The 10,454-nt window shown below is 42.3% G+C and overlaps 1 protein-coding gene across 3 annotated transcripts in view; it reads right to left on the bottom strand.

Annotated features, from left to right (window-relative positions):
- The window catches only part of LOC138154507 (basic phospholipase A2 RVV-VD-like), a 51,733-nt gene that overhangs the window by 18,206 nt on the left and 23,073 nt on the right, over positions 1-10,454 (bottom strand). For 2 of the 3 annotated variants that reach the window (XR_011166619.1, XM_069079363.1), the window contains one exon: positions 4,969-5,068. The exons of the other annotated variant lie outside the window; for it this stretch is intronic. The gene's annotated coding sequence lies outside the window, so the exon portion shown is untranslated. Of the gene's footprint in view, positions 1-4,968; positions 5,069-10,454 lie in introns of those variants that run through there. 3 annotated transcript variants of the gene reach the window in all.

The raw sequence follows: 10,454 nt of genomic DNA, 5'->3' as shown, positions 1-10,454 counted from the left end.
TACTACTACTACTACTACTACTACTACTACTACTACTACTACTACTACTACTACTACTACTACTACAACTACTACTACTACTACTACCACTATTACTACTGCTGCTGCTGCTACTATCCCAAAGAGATCATAAAAAAGGGGAAAGGACCTATATACCTACATATATAAAATATTTATAGCAGCTCTTTTGGTGGTGGCAAAGAATTGGAAATCAAGGGGATTCCCCTCAACTGAGGAATGACTAAACAAATTATGGTATATGAATGTAATGGAATACTATTGTGCTATAAGAAATGATGAGCAGGCAGACTTCAGAAAAACCTGAAAAGACTTACATGAACTAATATTGAGTGAAGTGAACAGAACCAGGAGAACATTGTACACAATAACAGCAGCAACATCGTGCAACAATTGACTATGATGGACTTAACTCTCCTCCCAATACAGTGATCTAAGAATTCCAAAAGACTCATGATGGAAAATGCTACCAATCTCCAGAGAAAGAACTGGTAGAGCCTGAATGCAGTTCAAAGCATACTATTTTCATTTTCTTTTTTCCATAATTTTTCCTCTGGTTTTGTTTGTTGCATGTTGCAGTCACAACATGACATATGGAAATATGTATATGTGAATACACAGCTATAAATTATGTGTTCATATTTTACACTCCCAGGCTGAGGGAGTTTTATCCTTTAAGGCCCTTAGGGTGACTTATCTCAGTCCCTAAACTGCGGCTGGCTGACAAGATTCCATATTTAATTTAACTATTCACTGAGAATGGTTTCCCCTCTAATAGAAGCTATGGCCCTTGAGGTAAGTCACAATAGGTAAACATTGCACGTCCCTTTGGCAGGTGCTTTTTCGGTTGCTCTTCAGGGGTAACAAGGGCCTTAACTTGTCATCACTGGTTCTGGATGACCAAGAGGTAGCTTTGGAGTCAGCCTTCAGCCATGAGTGACTTGGATTATCATGGAGGGGCTTGTACCTAGGTGGAAAAGAGTCTCTTCAGTGACTGTTGAGGCAGAGAGGTTGATGACTCAGTGCATGCACAGAAGGGATTGCTCTAACTTTCCCCCTTCACCCCACCCCCTTACCTTGTGGCAGCAAAGTTGGAGAGGACTATTTTGAGATAGTTCCCAAGAGTCTCTCCCTGACTTCCATGTGGCCATGAGACATATCCTGCTTAGACAAGCCTGTACTTGAGTCCCTGGTATAGCCTTCACCTCTTTTGTGTTTGCTGTCTCTTGATCTTAGGTGAATGGGTGCCCAAGATAGGTGTGTCCAGGTTTGGAAGCACCCTTGTGAGTTTGAGAGGTCTAGGCACATGGAATCTCATCAGCTTGGAGCTAACTGATGGCAGGGGAAGTTTCTAAATCAGAGGGGTTGATACCAAGGACTAGCTCAAGTCTGGCCATTTTTCTAGGCATCTAGGCATCTTGTCAAGGCAGTCAGGAGATGGAGTGAAAGTTAAGATGACTAATTAGTAGGCCTGGAAATTGTCGTATATTCTGATCATGTTTAAGTATCAGCTTCCTAGAAGATTGTAACAGCAGTTATATGTTATGATATTGAATTCCATCCTAATTGTTCTGTTAATATAGTCTGTCAAATCTTTTATGTTTACCATGCCTTTGTTTGTAGGAAGAAATTACTTGTCCCATAAGCTGATTCATATTGTGAATTGAATACTTTCTTTTTTTTACCCCTCATTTTTCTGGAAACTCCTACACTTGTGAGCCAGAATCTAATTTACCATAATTATATTTGTCCCCAAGATGCCAAGGCAGAGGACTTAAGCTGATAAGTAAGAGATAAAGAGTAAATAAGAGTAATTAAGTTGGTAAGTAAGATATGAGGGAATCCCTTTTCATGAGGGGGCTTGAACTTAACGAGGTACAAATTGTATGTTTGTGCAGATATTAGGGAGGGGCAAGAACCTCTGACTCCCCATGTTTCCAGAAACAGTGCTTCAATTCCAGAAAAGAGAATATTGGGAATATTCAAGTATGCCAAGGAGTCCAGAATCAGAAACAACTTCCTGACCCTGGATTTATCTTTCATTGGTCCTTTCCCAGGAAAACCAATATGATATACTTTTGGGAAACAGTTGGTCTTGCATGTGAAACACCTGCAGGGGACCTGGCAAGAGAGGAAGGAGGTTTGTTACATAGAAGAGACATAGCCAAAGCTGTATTTGGCACTGTCAATGCTATGGGAAGAAGGATGGAAGATAGTGGTATAATGGCCACTATAAAAGAGATTCAGTCCCAGCAGGAAGAATCTTGGGACCTGCTTTCACTTAGGCTTCTCATCCCCAGGAAGAAGGACCTCAGGTGAGTGGAATTTCTTGTGCAGGCTACCCATACTGTGAAGGGCAGACTGTAAATGGGGTAGGATGAGCTACGGGGGAGAGAGTGAAGGATGAAACGCTATTGAGAAGGATGATTATAGATCCCAGGATTTGGAGCTGAAAGGGACCTTGAAGGTCATCTAATTTGACCCTTTTGTTTTGCAGGTGAGGAAACTGAGGCTCAGAGAGCTGATGGGGCTGATCAGGGTCACACAGCTGGTTATTGACAGAGCAGGGACTCAAATCCAACTCTTTTCACTGCAAACCAAGTTGTGTTTCCATGATGCCTTGCTTGGCTTCTCCTTTCAGACTAGAGAGAAGTCATTGCTTTTGGCTGGTTCCTGAGCATCCCAGATGTTACTCAAGTGCTTCCTCACTTCCTAAAAGGGATTGGGGAGATGAGCTCCATATTGTGGGGCTGAAAGGAACTCTGGAAGTTTTCTGAAAGACCAGCCTAGCCCATGGATTCTCCAGTCCCATGGGCCACAGTTTACTTAGCAGCCTGACTGTCTCTGTTGATCTTGAAAGTTGTTATTATCATAACCATGTAGCCCTCAGGAGCCAGTCCCATGCTTTCTTCCTTGTTTGACATAGCTTTCCATTCTGTGATGAGTCAGATAAGATACCTTCTTCATCTGGGATCTCATTTTTGCTTTCTGTTTCTTCCATCCCTTTTGCCCTTGGTTCTTTCCTCCCAAATGTCCTCTGTCCAAGTATTTCCAGATGAGCACCACCATTCTAATCAGAAATATTGGGGTTGCGGTGGGCCAGGAGATTGGGGAAGAAAACATAAAGAAAGAAAGAAAGTGTGGGAGAAGATAGTACTTTGTAATGGGAATGGGAATGGGAATTTGAAGATCTTCCCTACCCCTTAATAGACCTAGGGGAGTTTGAAGACCTCCCCTGCTTTGAAAATAAACTCTGCCCCCTATTAGGCTGAATGTAGTCACATGGCGCCTGTGGTAGGTGAAGTTTGCTGAAGGGAAGCGAGCCTACAGGAAGCTAGTGGTCAGAGCTAGCAAGACAGTGGGTGAGAAAAGATGCTCAGGCAAGGAGTCAGATAGGCTAGTAATTAGACATTGATCTTGTGTTGGTTTGTGGGAAGGCTGAGAGATGGTGTGGCTCTCATTGTTATTATGTCTTCTGAATATCTTTGGTACCATGATGGAATTGACTTACTGGTTTTAGGATTTGGTTTTCTGGTATCTAAATAAATGCTTCAGTTCTGTCCTCTACTTGGAGAATCTGGTATATTTTGTGATTGAATGTCATATGACATTTATAGTCATGGTCTTTATCATGATTGTGGGTGCATTGGTGCTACAGACCTCTACATTCATAGGGCCCTACATTCATAAGCAGAGGAGTCAGCTTTCCTGGACCATTGAAGTTTAGGACCTTGAGAATGTCTCTGGGATCCAGAGTTTCAGTTATATGGGAGTCAGGGCATCTAGGTGTCCCGTCCACCGGGACTAGTTCACTCGTGGGGCCGAGGAGGACCCAGCCTGCAAAGGAATGGGTGGGAAAGAAAGAGTGAGACCAAGCGAGTTTGTGTCAAGGTCTGATTTTATTATGCTAAAGCAAAACATATATGCTCTTGGGGGATGAGGAAGCAGAGAAAGGGGGGAGGGAGGGAGGTTTCCATGGGTAACAACCGAAACTTCTGCGGTTGTAGCAACCGTTCTGCGGTTGTAGCAACTGAGACTTCTGCGGTTAGGACATCTGGTACTGGAACATTTCTCAGTCGGCCGATTCTCGGGACATGGTACTCAGGGGTGTGGCTTTCTTATGGGGGGAAGGGTACTTGGCCCTAAGGCCTTGGTTGCTAACATCTGGGCATGGTCTGACTCTTAGACATGGAGAAGCCAGGGAAATCTCTCCTACCTTCCTACTACCAGGACCTCAGGAACTTCTGCCAAATTTGGATCTCAGTTTCCTTATCTAAAATAAGAGAATTTGATTAATTAATATCCAAGGTTCCTTTCAACTGTGAATCTTAGGATCCTTCTTGATATGCCACAGTGTGGCTCTGGGTACAATGCTAACTTAGAATTAATGACTTCCATAAAGGAGGGAGGAGAAAGAAGATGAAGAGAGGAAGCCTTACTCAGTTTTGAAATAAGGACATGTCACAGGACCTGGAGGGAACCAGGCAGAAGGCTTAAAAATGCATCAGGCTCAACAAAGAGCTCTCATCTGTGACAAGCAGAATTTTCTTTACCTTCAGTGTTACTTGGGTCACACTGTTTAGTTTGAGGTGGTGAAAAGAACTTATGGGTGAAGAGCATTCATTATGAGGGGCATGGTGTGGGTAGGGACTACCTTCCTAGAAGACAGGGGGTCCATATTGGAACTGAGCCTGTGAAAGACCCTGGTGAGGGCTGAACCTGAGGAGGAAAGTAGCAGGAAATTCAGGGCCCTCTCAGAAAGGGGTGGCATAGGGTCAGGTGGGAGGTGACTTAAATAGCATGATCTGGTCTGAAGGGATGATTGAAAGGTAATGGGTTTTTTCCACTCCACCTTCCTTCCCTGTCCCCACCAACCCATTTCTCCTTTCCCCACAGTCAACAAGATGAAGATAGCATTTGTGTTGTGCTGGTTCCTGGTATTTGGTAAGTGCTTCTTATAATAACTTCATAACTTCTGAACCATGACATCTTGCCATGGCTTCATAATCCAAAGAGCTTAGAGTTGGGGTGGAGGTAGGAGGGAAGAGGCCTGTATAAGGAAAGATGTAGGATTATTGAAAGGATGTCCTTCCCCCAAGAGCATCCTCCCCTAAAAGTCTGCCACGGTGGCTGAAATTCTGCTCACCTTAAGTAAATAACACTTCAGCAAAAGGTTAGTAAATGTGCCCCCTTCCTTAGGACAGGAGTAGAGGGAAATGCATTTTAGGAAGGCAGAGGCAGACTGGTAAAGTGACTAGAGTCCTGGGTGTGTAGTCAGCAGACCTTGGCTTAAATCCTGATTATGCTTTTCATAACCTATGTGATGTCGAACAAATTGCTTAACTTTCCTGGGATCTAGTTTCTGTATCTGAAAAACAGCAGGGGGGGGCAGAGTCAAGATGGTGGAGTAGAAACAGGACTTCCACTGCACTCCAACTTCCACCTCCCCAATTTATGTAGAAGGGGACTCTGAATGAACTTTGGAGCTACAGAAACCACAAAATGACACAAAAAAGCTAACCTCCCACTGAGGACAGCCCATCAGGCTGGCAGCAAGTAGCCAGCACAGCACTCTGGGAGCTGACCCTGGCCCAGCAGGAGTCTGAGGTTTCAGCCCCAGGGCAGGCCTGACCAACTACTGGCTGGAGGGACTTCAAATGACCAGAAGGTATGGCAGTTTCCAGAATTATCAACACATAGATGGGAAGGACAAAGTGAGAGGTCAGTGCAGTGTGGACTTTGTGATCCAGTAGTTGGGAGTGCAGTTGGCCTTTGTCCCCGGGGTGAGAAGCAGCTGAGGCGCCAATGCGTTGCAGCCACCCCCATGTGGCAGCTTCAGCTCCTGGCCTTCAGAGTGTAGGGGGACCAAGCAACCAGTCTGAGGGGTAATCACTCTTGCTTTAATCTACTTGGATCTGGATTGCGGTCTAGGGTGGAAGTCTGGGGTGTGTGACCAGCTTGCCAGAGTATGTGGAGGCTTCAGAGAGGGCACCCACCTAATACCTCTGGCAGCTGAGAAAACCCCAGCATTTGGGATGAAGCTCCCCTGTCTGGTGACAGAGTTCTACTGTGGCAAAAAGCCCAGGGGTCAATTGATTGAGTGGCAACATGAGCAGGCAAAGGAAGCAAAATAAACAGAGTCACCTAACTTTACACTCCTATTTTGGAGACAAAAATGATCAAAGCATGGAGCAGGAGGAAGACAGTGAAATCAGAACTCCTGCACCAAAAGCTTCCAAGAAAAGTACGAGCTGGTTATAGGCCTTAGAGGACAGGGGGAGAGGAGGGAGTCTGTCAGAGTCTGATGGATACCTGTCTAAGCTGAGATGATATGACAAGAGCCAAAGAGAGATGGAGCCTTTGGGATGTGCCAGAGGACATGGGACAGTGCCACATTTCAGGAAGAGGGCAGAGGAGGCAAAATGTCCATAAGCATGGATCTAGTAGGTCCTTCTGAGAAGGAGCCATTTGAACCCTAGATAGGACATACTACAGAGATATGAAGATAATGTCCAGTGGCTAAAGGTGGAAAGTGCAGGACACTAAGCTCAAACTAATGCTCAAATCACTTAATCAATAAGTATTTATTAATCACTTACACCAGGAGCTGTGCCAAGTGCTGATGATACAAAGAAAGATTAGCTCTTTTTATTATCTGTAAAATGGGTATAATAAAAGCAACATTAGCTATTATTATCATCACTAATATTAATAATAATATTTTATTATTTAATAATAGCCAATACTTTATTAATAATAATATCTAGCATGTATAACTTTGGAAGAGGGAACTTAAAATAGGTGCCTTAGAAATTTTTAATCTATCAGGAATATAGAGACTAAATATGTAATAAACAAATATAAGGATAATAAATTAGATAGGGAAGAAAATTAATGAATAGAACAAGGAAAAGAAAACCTTTTTGGAAAAAGGCAAAGATAATTTTTAAAAATCTAAAGAAATTGAAAGGGAGAAAAAGAAGGGTGATTCCACTTGACTACTTAACTGAATGGGAAATAGAAGGGAGGAGAATTAGATAACTAGATCAAAGGAAGAAAGAAAAAGAAATGAATAAGCTAAGTACAACTCCAAAAGGAGAGAAAGGGTTTATTCATGAGGAAGTGGAATTGGAGGGGGCTGGAGGGAGAGTCTCTGGGAATTAGGCAGCCTTAAAGTAGATTAGGCAAAAATAACTAGACAAAGTATTGACTATTGAGGAAGAAAAACAACAGCCAAAAAGTCCTAATTTAGGGGAAAAACATGTTAAAAGCAAATGGAGGAAAATGTAAACCTACATCTCCTAACTTTAAATATGAATGTATGCAACAGTCTAACAAAAAGAAATGAAATGATTGATTGGATAAGAAAACAAAACCTCACAATCTGCTGTTCACAAGAAGCCCAGTAGCTGTTCCAGGTGTTTCTTTCTTTCCCATCCTCTCCACCATTCTGCTGCAGCTTCACATCACCTATGACAATAACCTGCTGGTGGGTCTGACTCCCTCCAGTCTCTCCCCACTCCAGTCCATCCTTTGCTCAGCTGCCAAAATGATTTTCCTGGGGCAGCTAGGTGGTGCAGTGAATAGAGCACCTGCCTGGAGTCAGAAAGACTGAAATCTGGCCTCAGACAGTTAATACTTACTAGCTGTGTGACTTTGGGCAAGTCACTTAACCCCAATTGCCCTGCCTTCCCCCCTCCAAAAAGAAAAAAAATTTCCTAAGAGTGGGTCTGGCCATGTCACTCTCACTGGACCTCATTCAGGCCCAAGTCATTCACTCAATAAATTCCTATCATCTCCAGGATCAAATATAAAACACTCTGTTTGACCTTTAAAGCCCTACAATCTGGCCTCTTGATACATCTTTTAACCTGTTCCTTCCCTCCTCTCACCCTGCCATCCAGGCACATTGGCCAACTTGCTGTACCTTGCATAACAAGCAGTCCATGTCCCATCATTCATTCATTCATTCGGTTATTTATTTATTTTCAGCCTAAGTCCTGACTTTCTCCAACCCCTGGAATATTCTCTTTCCTTATCTCAGGCTCTTAGAATACTTGGCTTCCTTTAAGACGGAGCTCAAGCACTACTCTCTGTAGGAGTCTTTGCTGTTCTTTCCAGCTGCTGGGGCCTCTGACTCTAAAGTTCCGTTTTCGCAATGCTGTGGACCGATTTATGTCTATGTGGTGTCCCACATTACAATGCAAGACCTTGAGAACAGGGACAGTTCATGCTTTCTCTTTGTACTCTCAGCACTTGGCACAGTTCCTGGCTGTAAGTGATTAATAAATACTTATTGATTAAGTGATTTGAGCATTAGTTTTCCTGATGCTAAGTATATAGGACTATGACTTACTTTTGTTTTTATCATCCTTTTCCTGACCTTCCTCCCTCTTCTGTATGTCTTTTAAATACCCAAGTTGTTTAGTGGGTTCCCTATACACTCATACCAATCTCTTTAGGGAACTCCCTCCTTTCCTTAACATCAAAATTGTTTCCTTTTGTGCTTTCAGAGTTTCTTTCTTGAGAATTACTTGTATCTCCTGGGCTGACTTTCCTTGTAGAATTGGAGGATATGGGATCCTGCCTTTCTTCTGTGCTCTAAACCCTTTGAAATCTGCTTAAAATCCAGGCTGCATTTGAGACTATGCCTGACTTTCTTGTCCTTTTTAATGTCCTCCACAGTGCCTAGCACATAAGGAGGTGCTTAATAAATGTTTATTGACTGACTCCTCAAAAATGGAGTGGTAACTTCCCTCCAAGGTTCCAATCCTTTCTGTTCCAGTCCCTAGTTGCTCCTTGAAGAAAAGCAGAACAGATTCCTCTTCCTTGGTGGTGACTGAAATGATCATTCAGGCAAGACAAGAAATTATTAGTTGCTTTGCTTTGATCAAGAGAGTTTCAGGAGATGCCTCTTCCCCCGCTTCCCCACTACTCAACATACACTCAGGCCAGGCTTGGAATCTTTTCTTTTATATCTTCCTCATCTCTTTCCTCCTTCTGTTTAGGTGGATTGTAGTATATTCCGATGACAATTATAACTTCTATTTTTTTAATCACTCTATGCAAGTACATTTTATTCTAGCTTCTCATTTTCAATCTGTGTGAATATTTTTAAAGCAAGTTTCTTATATGTAGTAAGCTGACGGACTTTGTTTTCTTATCTATCCTACTATTCTCCTTCATTTTCTTGTGTGAACTTAATCCATTCATATTTAAGGTTATAATTCTTAGGATTACTTTTGTTGTTTATTATTGAGCTGTCTGACTCTTCATGACCCCTTTTGGGGCTTTCTTGGCAGAGATACTGGAGTGATTTGCCATTTCCTTCTCCAGCTCATTTTATAGATGCAGAAACTGAGGCAAACAAGGTTAAGTGACTTGCCCAGGATTACACAGCTAGGAAGTATTTGAGGCCAGATTTGAACTTGGGAAGATGAGTCTTCCTGACTCCTGGTCTGGCACTCTATTCATGGCACCACCTAACTATCCCGTATTATTAATGTATGTACAGGTATATATGTATATAATATGTAATATATACCTATAATATTATATGAAGATATATAGAATATAATAGGTATGCACATATAATATATAATAGGCATACATATATACATATGTAGGCATACATGTAGATATGTATACCTATAGATACTATGTAGATAAGTACATGCAGATGTATCTGTATATATACACACACAAACATACATACACACATATATGCACACACATGTATATATGTGTATGGTATATATGCATGCATGCATACATATATACGAAAGAGACAGAGAGAGGGAGATGGATATGGAGAGATGCTGGTCACAAGCATTGGTTGACAGGTGGAAAGCCAGAATGCTCACCTTCACAATTTGGGGAGAAATTAAGGAAGGCTTCCAGCATGTTGGTTGGACCACCTAGTGAGGCATGGATGGATTGACACTTTCATCGTTGGAACTCCAAAACTGATGATATCACAATGCATTTGCATATATGAAGATTTGTCTCTTGTCTACAGCTATCTCTAGAACTATCTAGACATCTAGATAGATTAAAATTTGTGGGGGGTTTTGGATGGTCCTTCTGAAGACCCTCACTCTCAGAAGTATTAAATTAAAAGGAAACATGATACATTGAAAAGAGTTCTGGATTGTAAGTCAGAGGACCTGAGTTCCAACCCTAGTTATGTACTTAATTATGTGATTAGGGGCAAGTCACTTAGTCTTTCTAGGCCTTTCAGTTTCCAGGTCAATAAAATGAGAGGGTTCAACTACATAACCCGCAAGGTCCTTTCTAGCCCCAAATCTATGCTGATCAGGAAGCCTTCTGTTCACTGGCCTTTCATACTGGTTAGCTCCAGTGGCCCAGATACTTCCTCTCTTGGGAAAGGATGTGGATTTGGGAAGCACAATCTTTCTTTTGAAAAAGAGAGTCAT

Source organism: Petaurus breviceps, unplaced genomic scaffold, assembly GCF_028583685.1.
Source record: "Petaurus breviceps papuanus isolate PSGF00001 unplaced genomic scaffold, PetGlider_PUasm1.0 91041, whole genome shotgun sequence".
Classification (NCBI taxonomy): Eukaryota; Metazoa; Chordata; class Mammalia; order Diprotodontia; family Petauridae; genus Petaurus; species Petaurus breviceps.
Note: the sequence above shows the minus strand (reverse complement) of the source record. Positions and strands in the feature narration are given on the sequence as shown.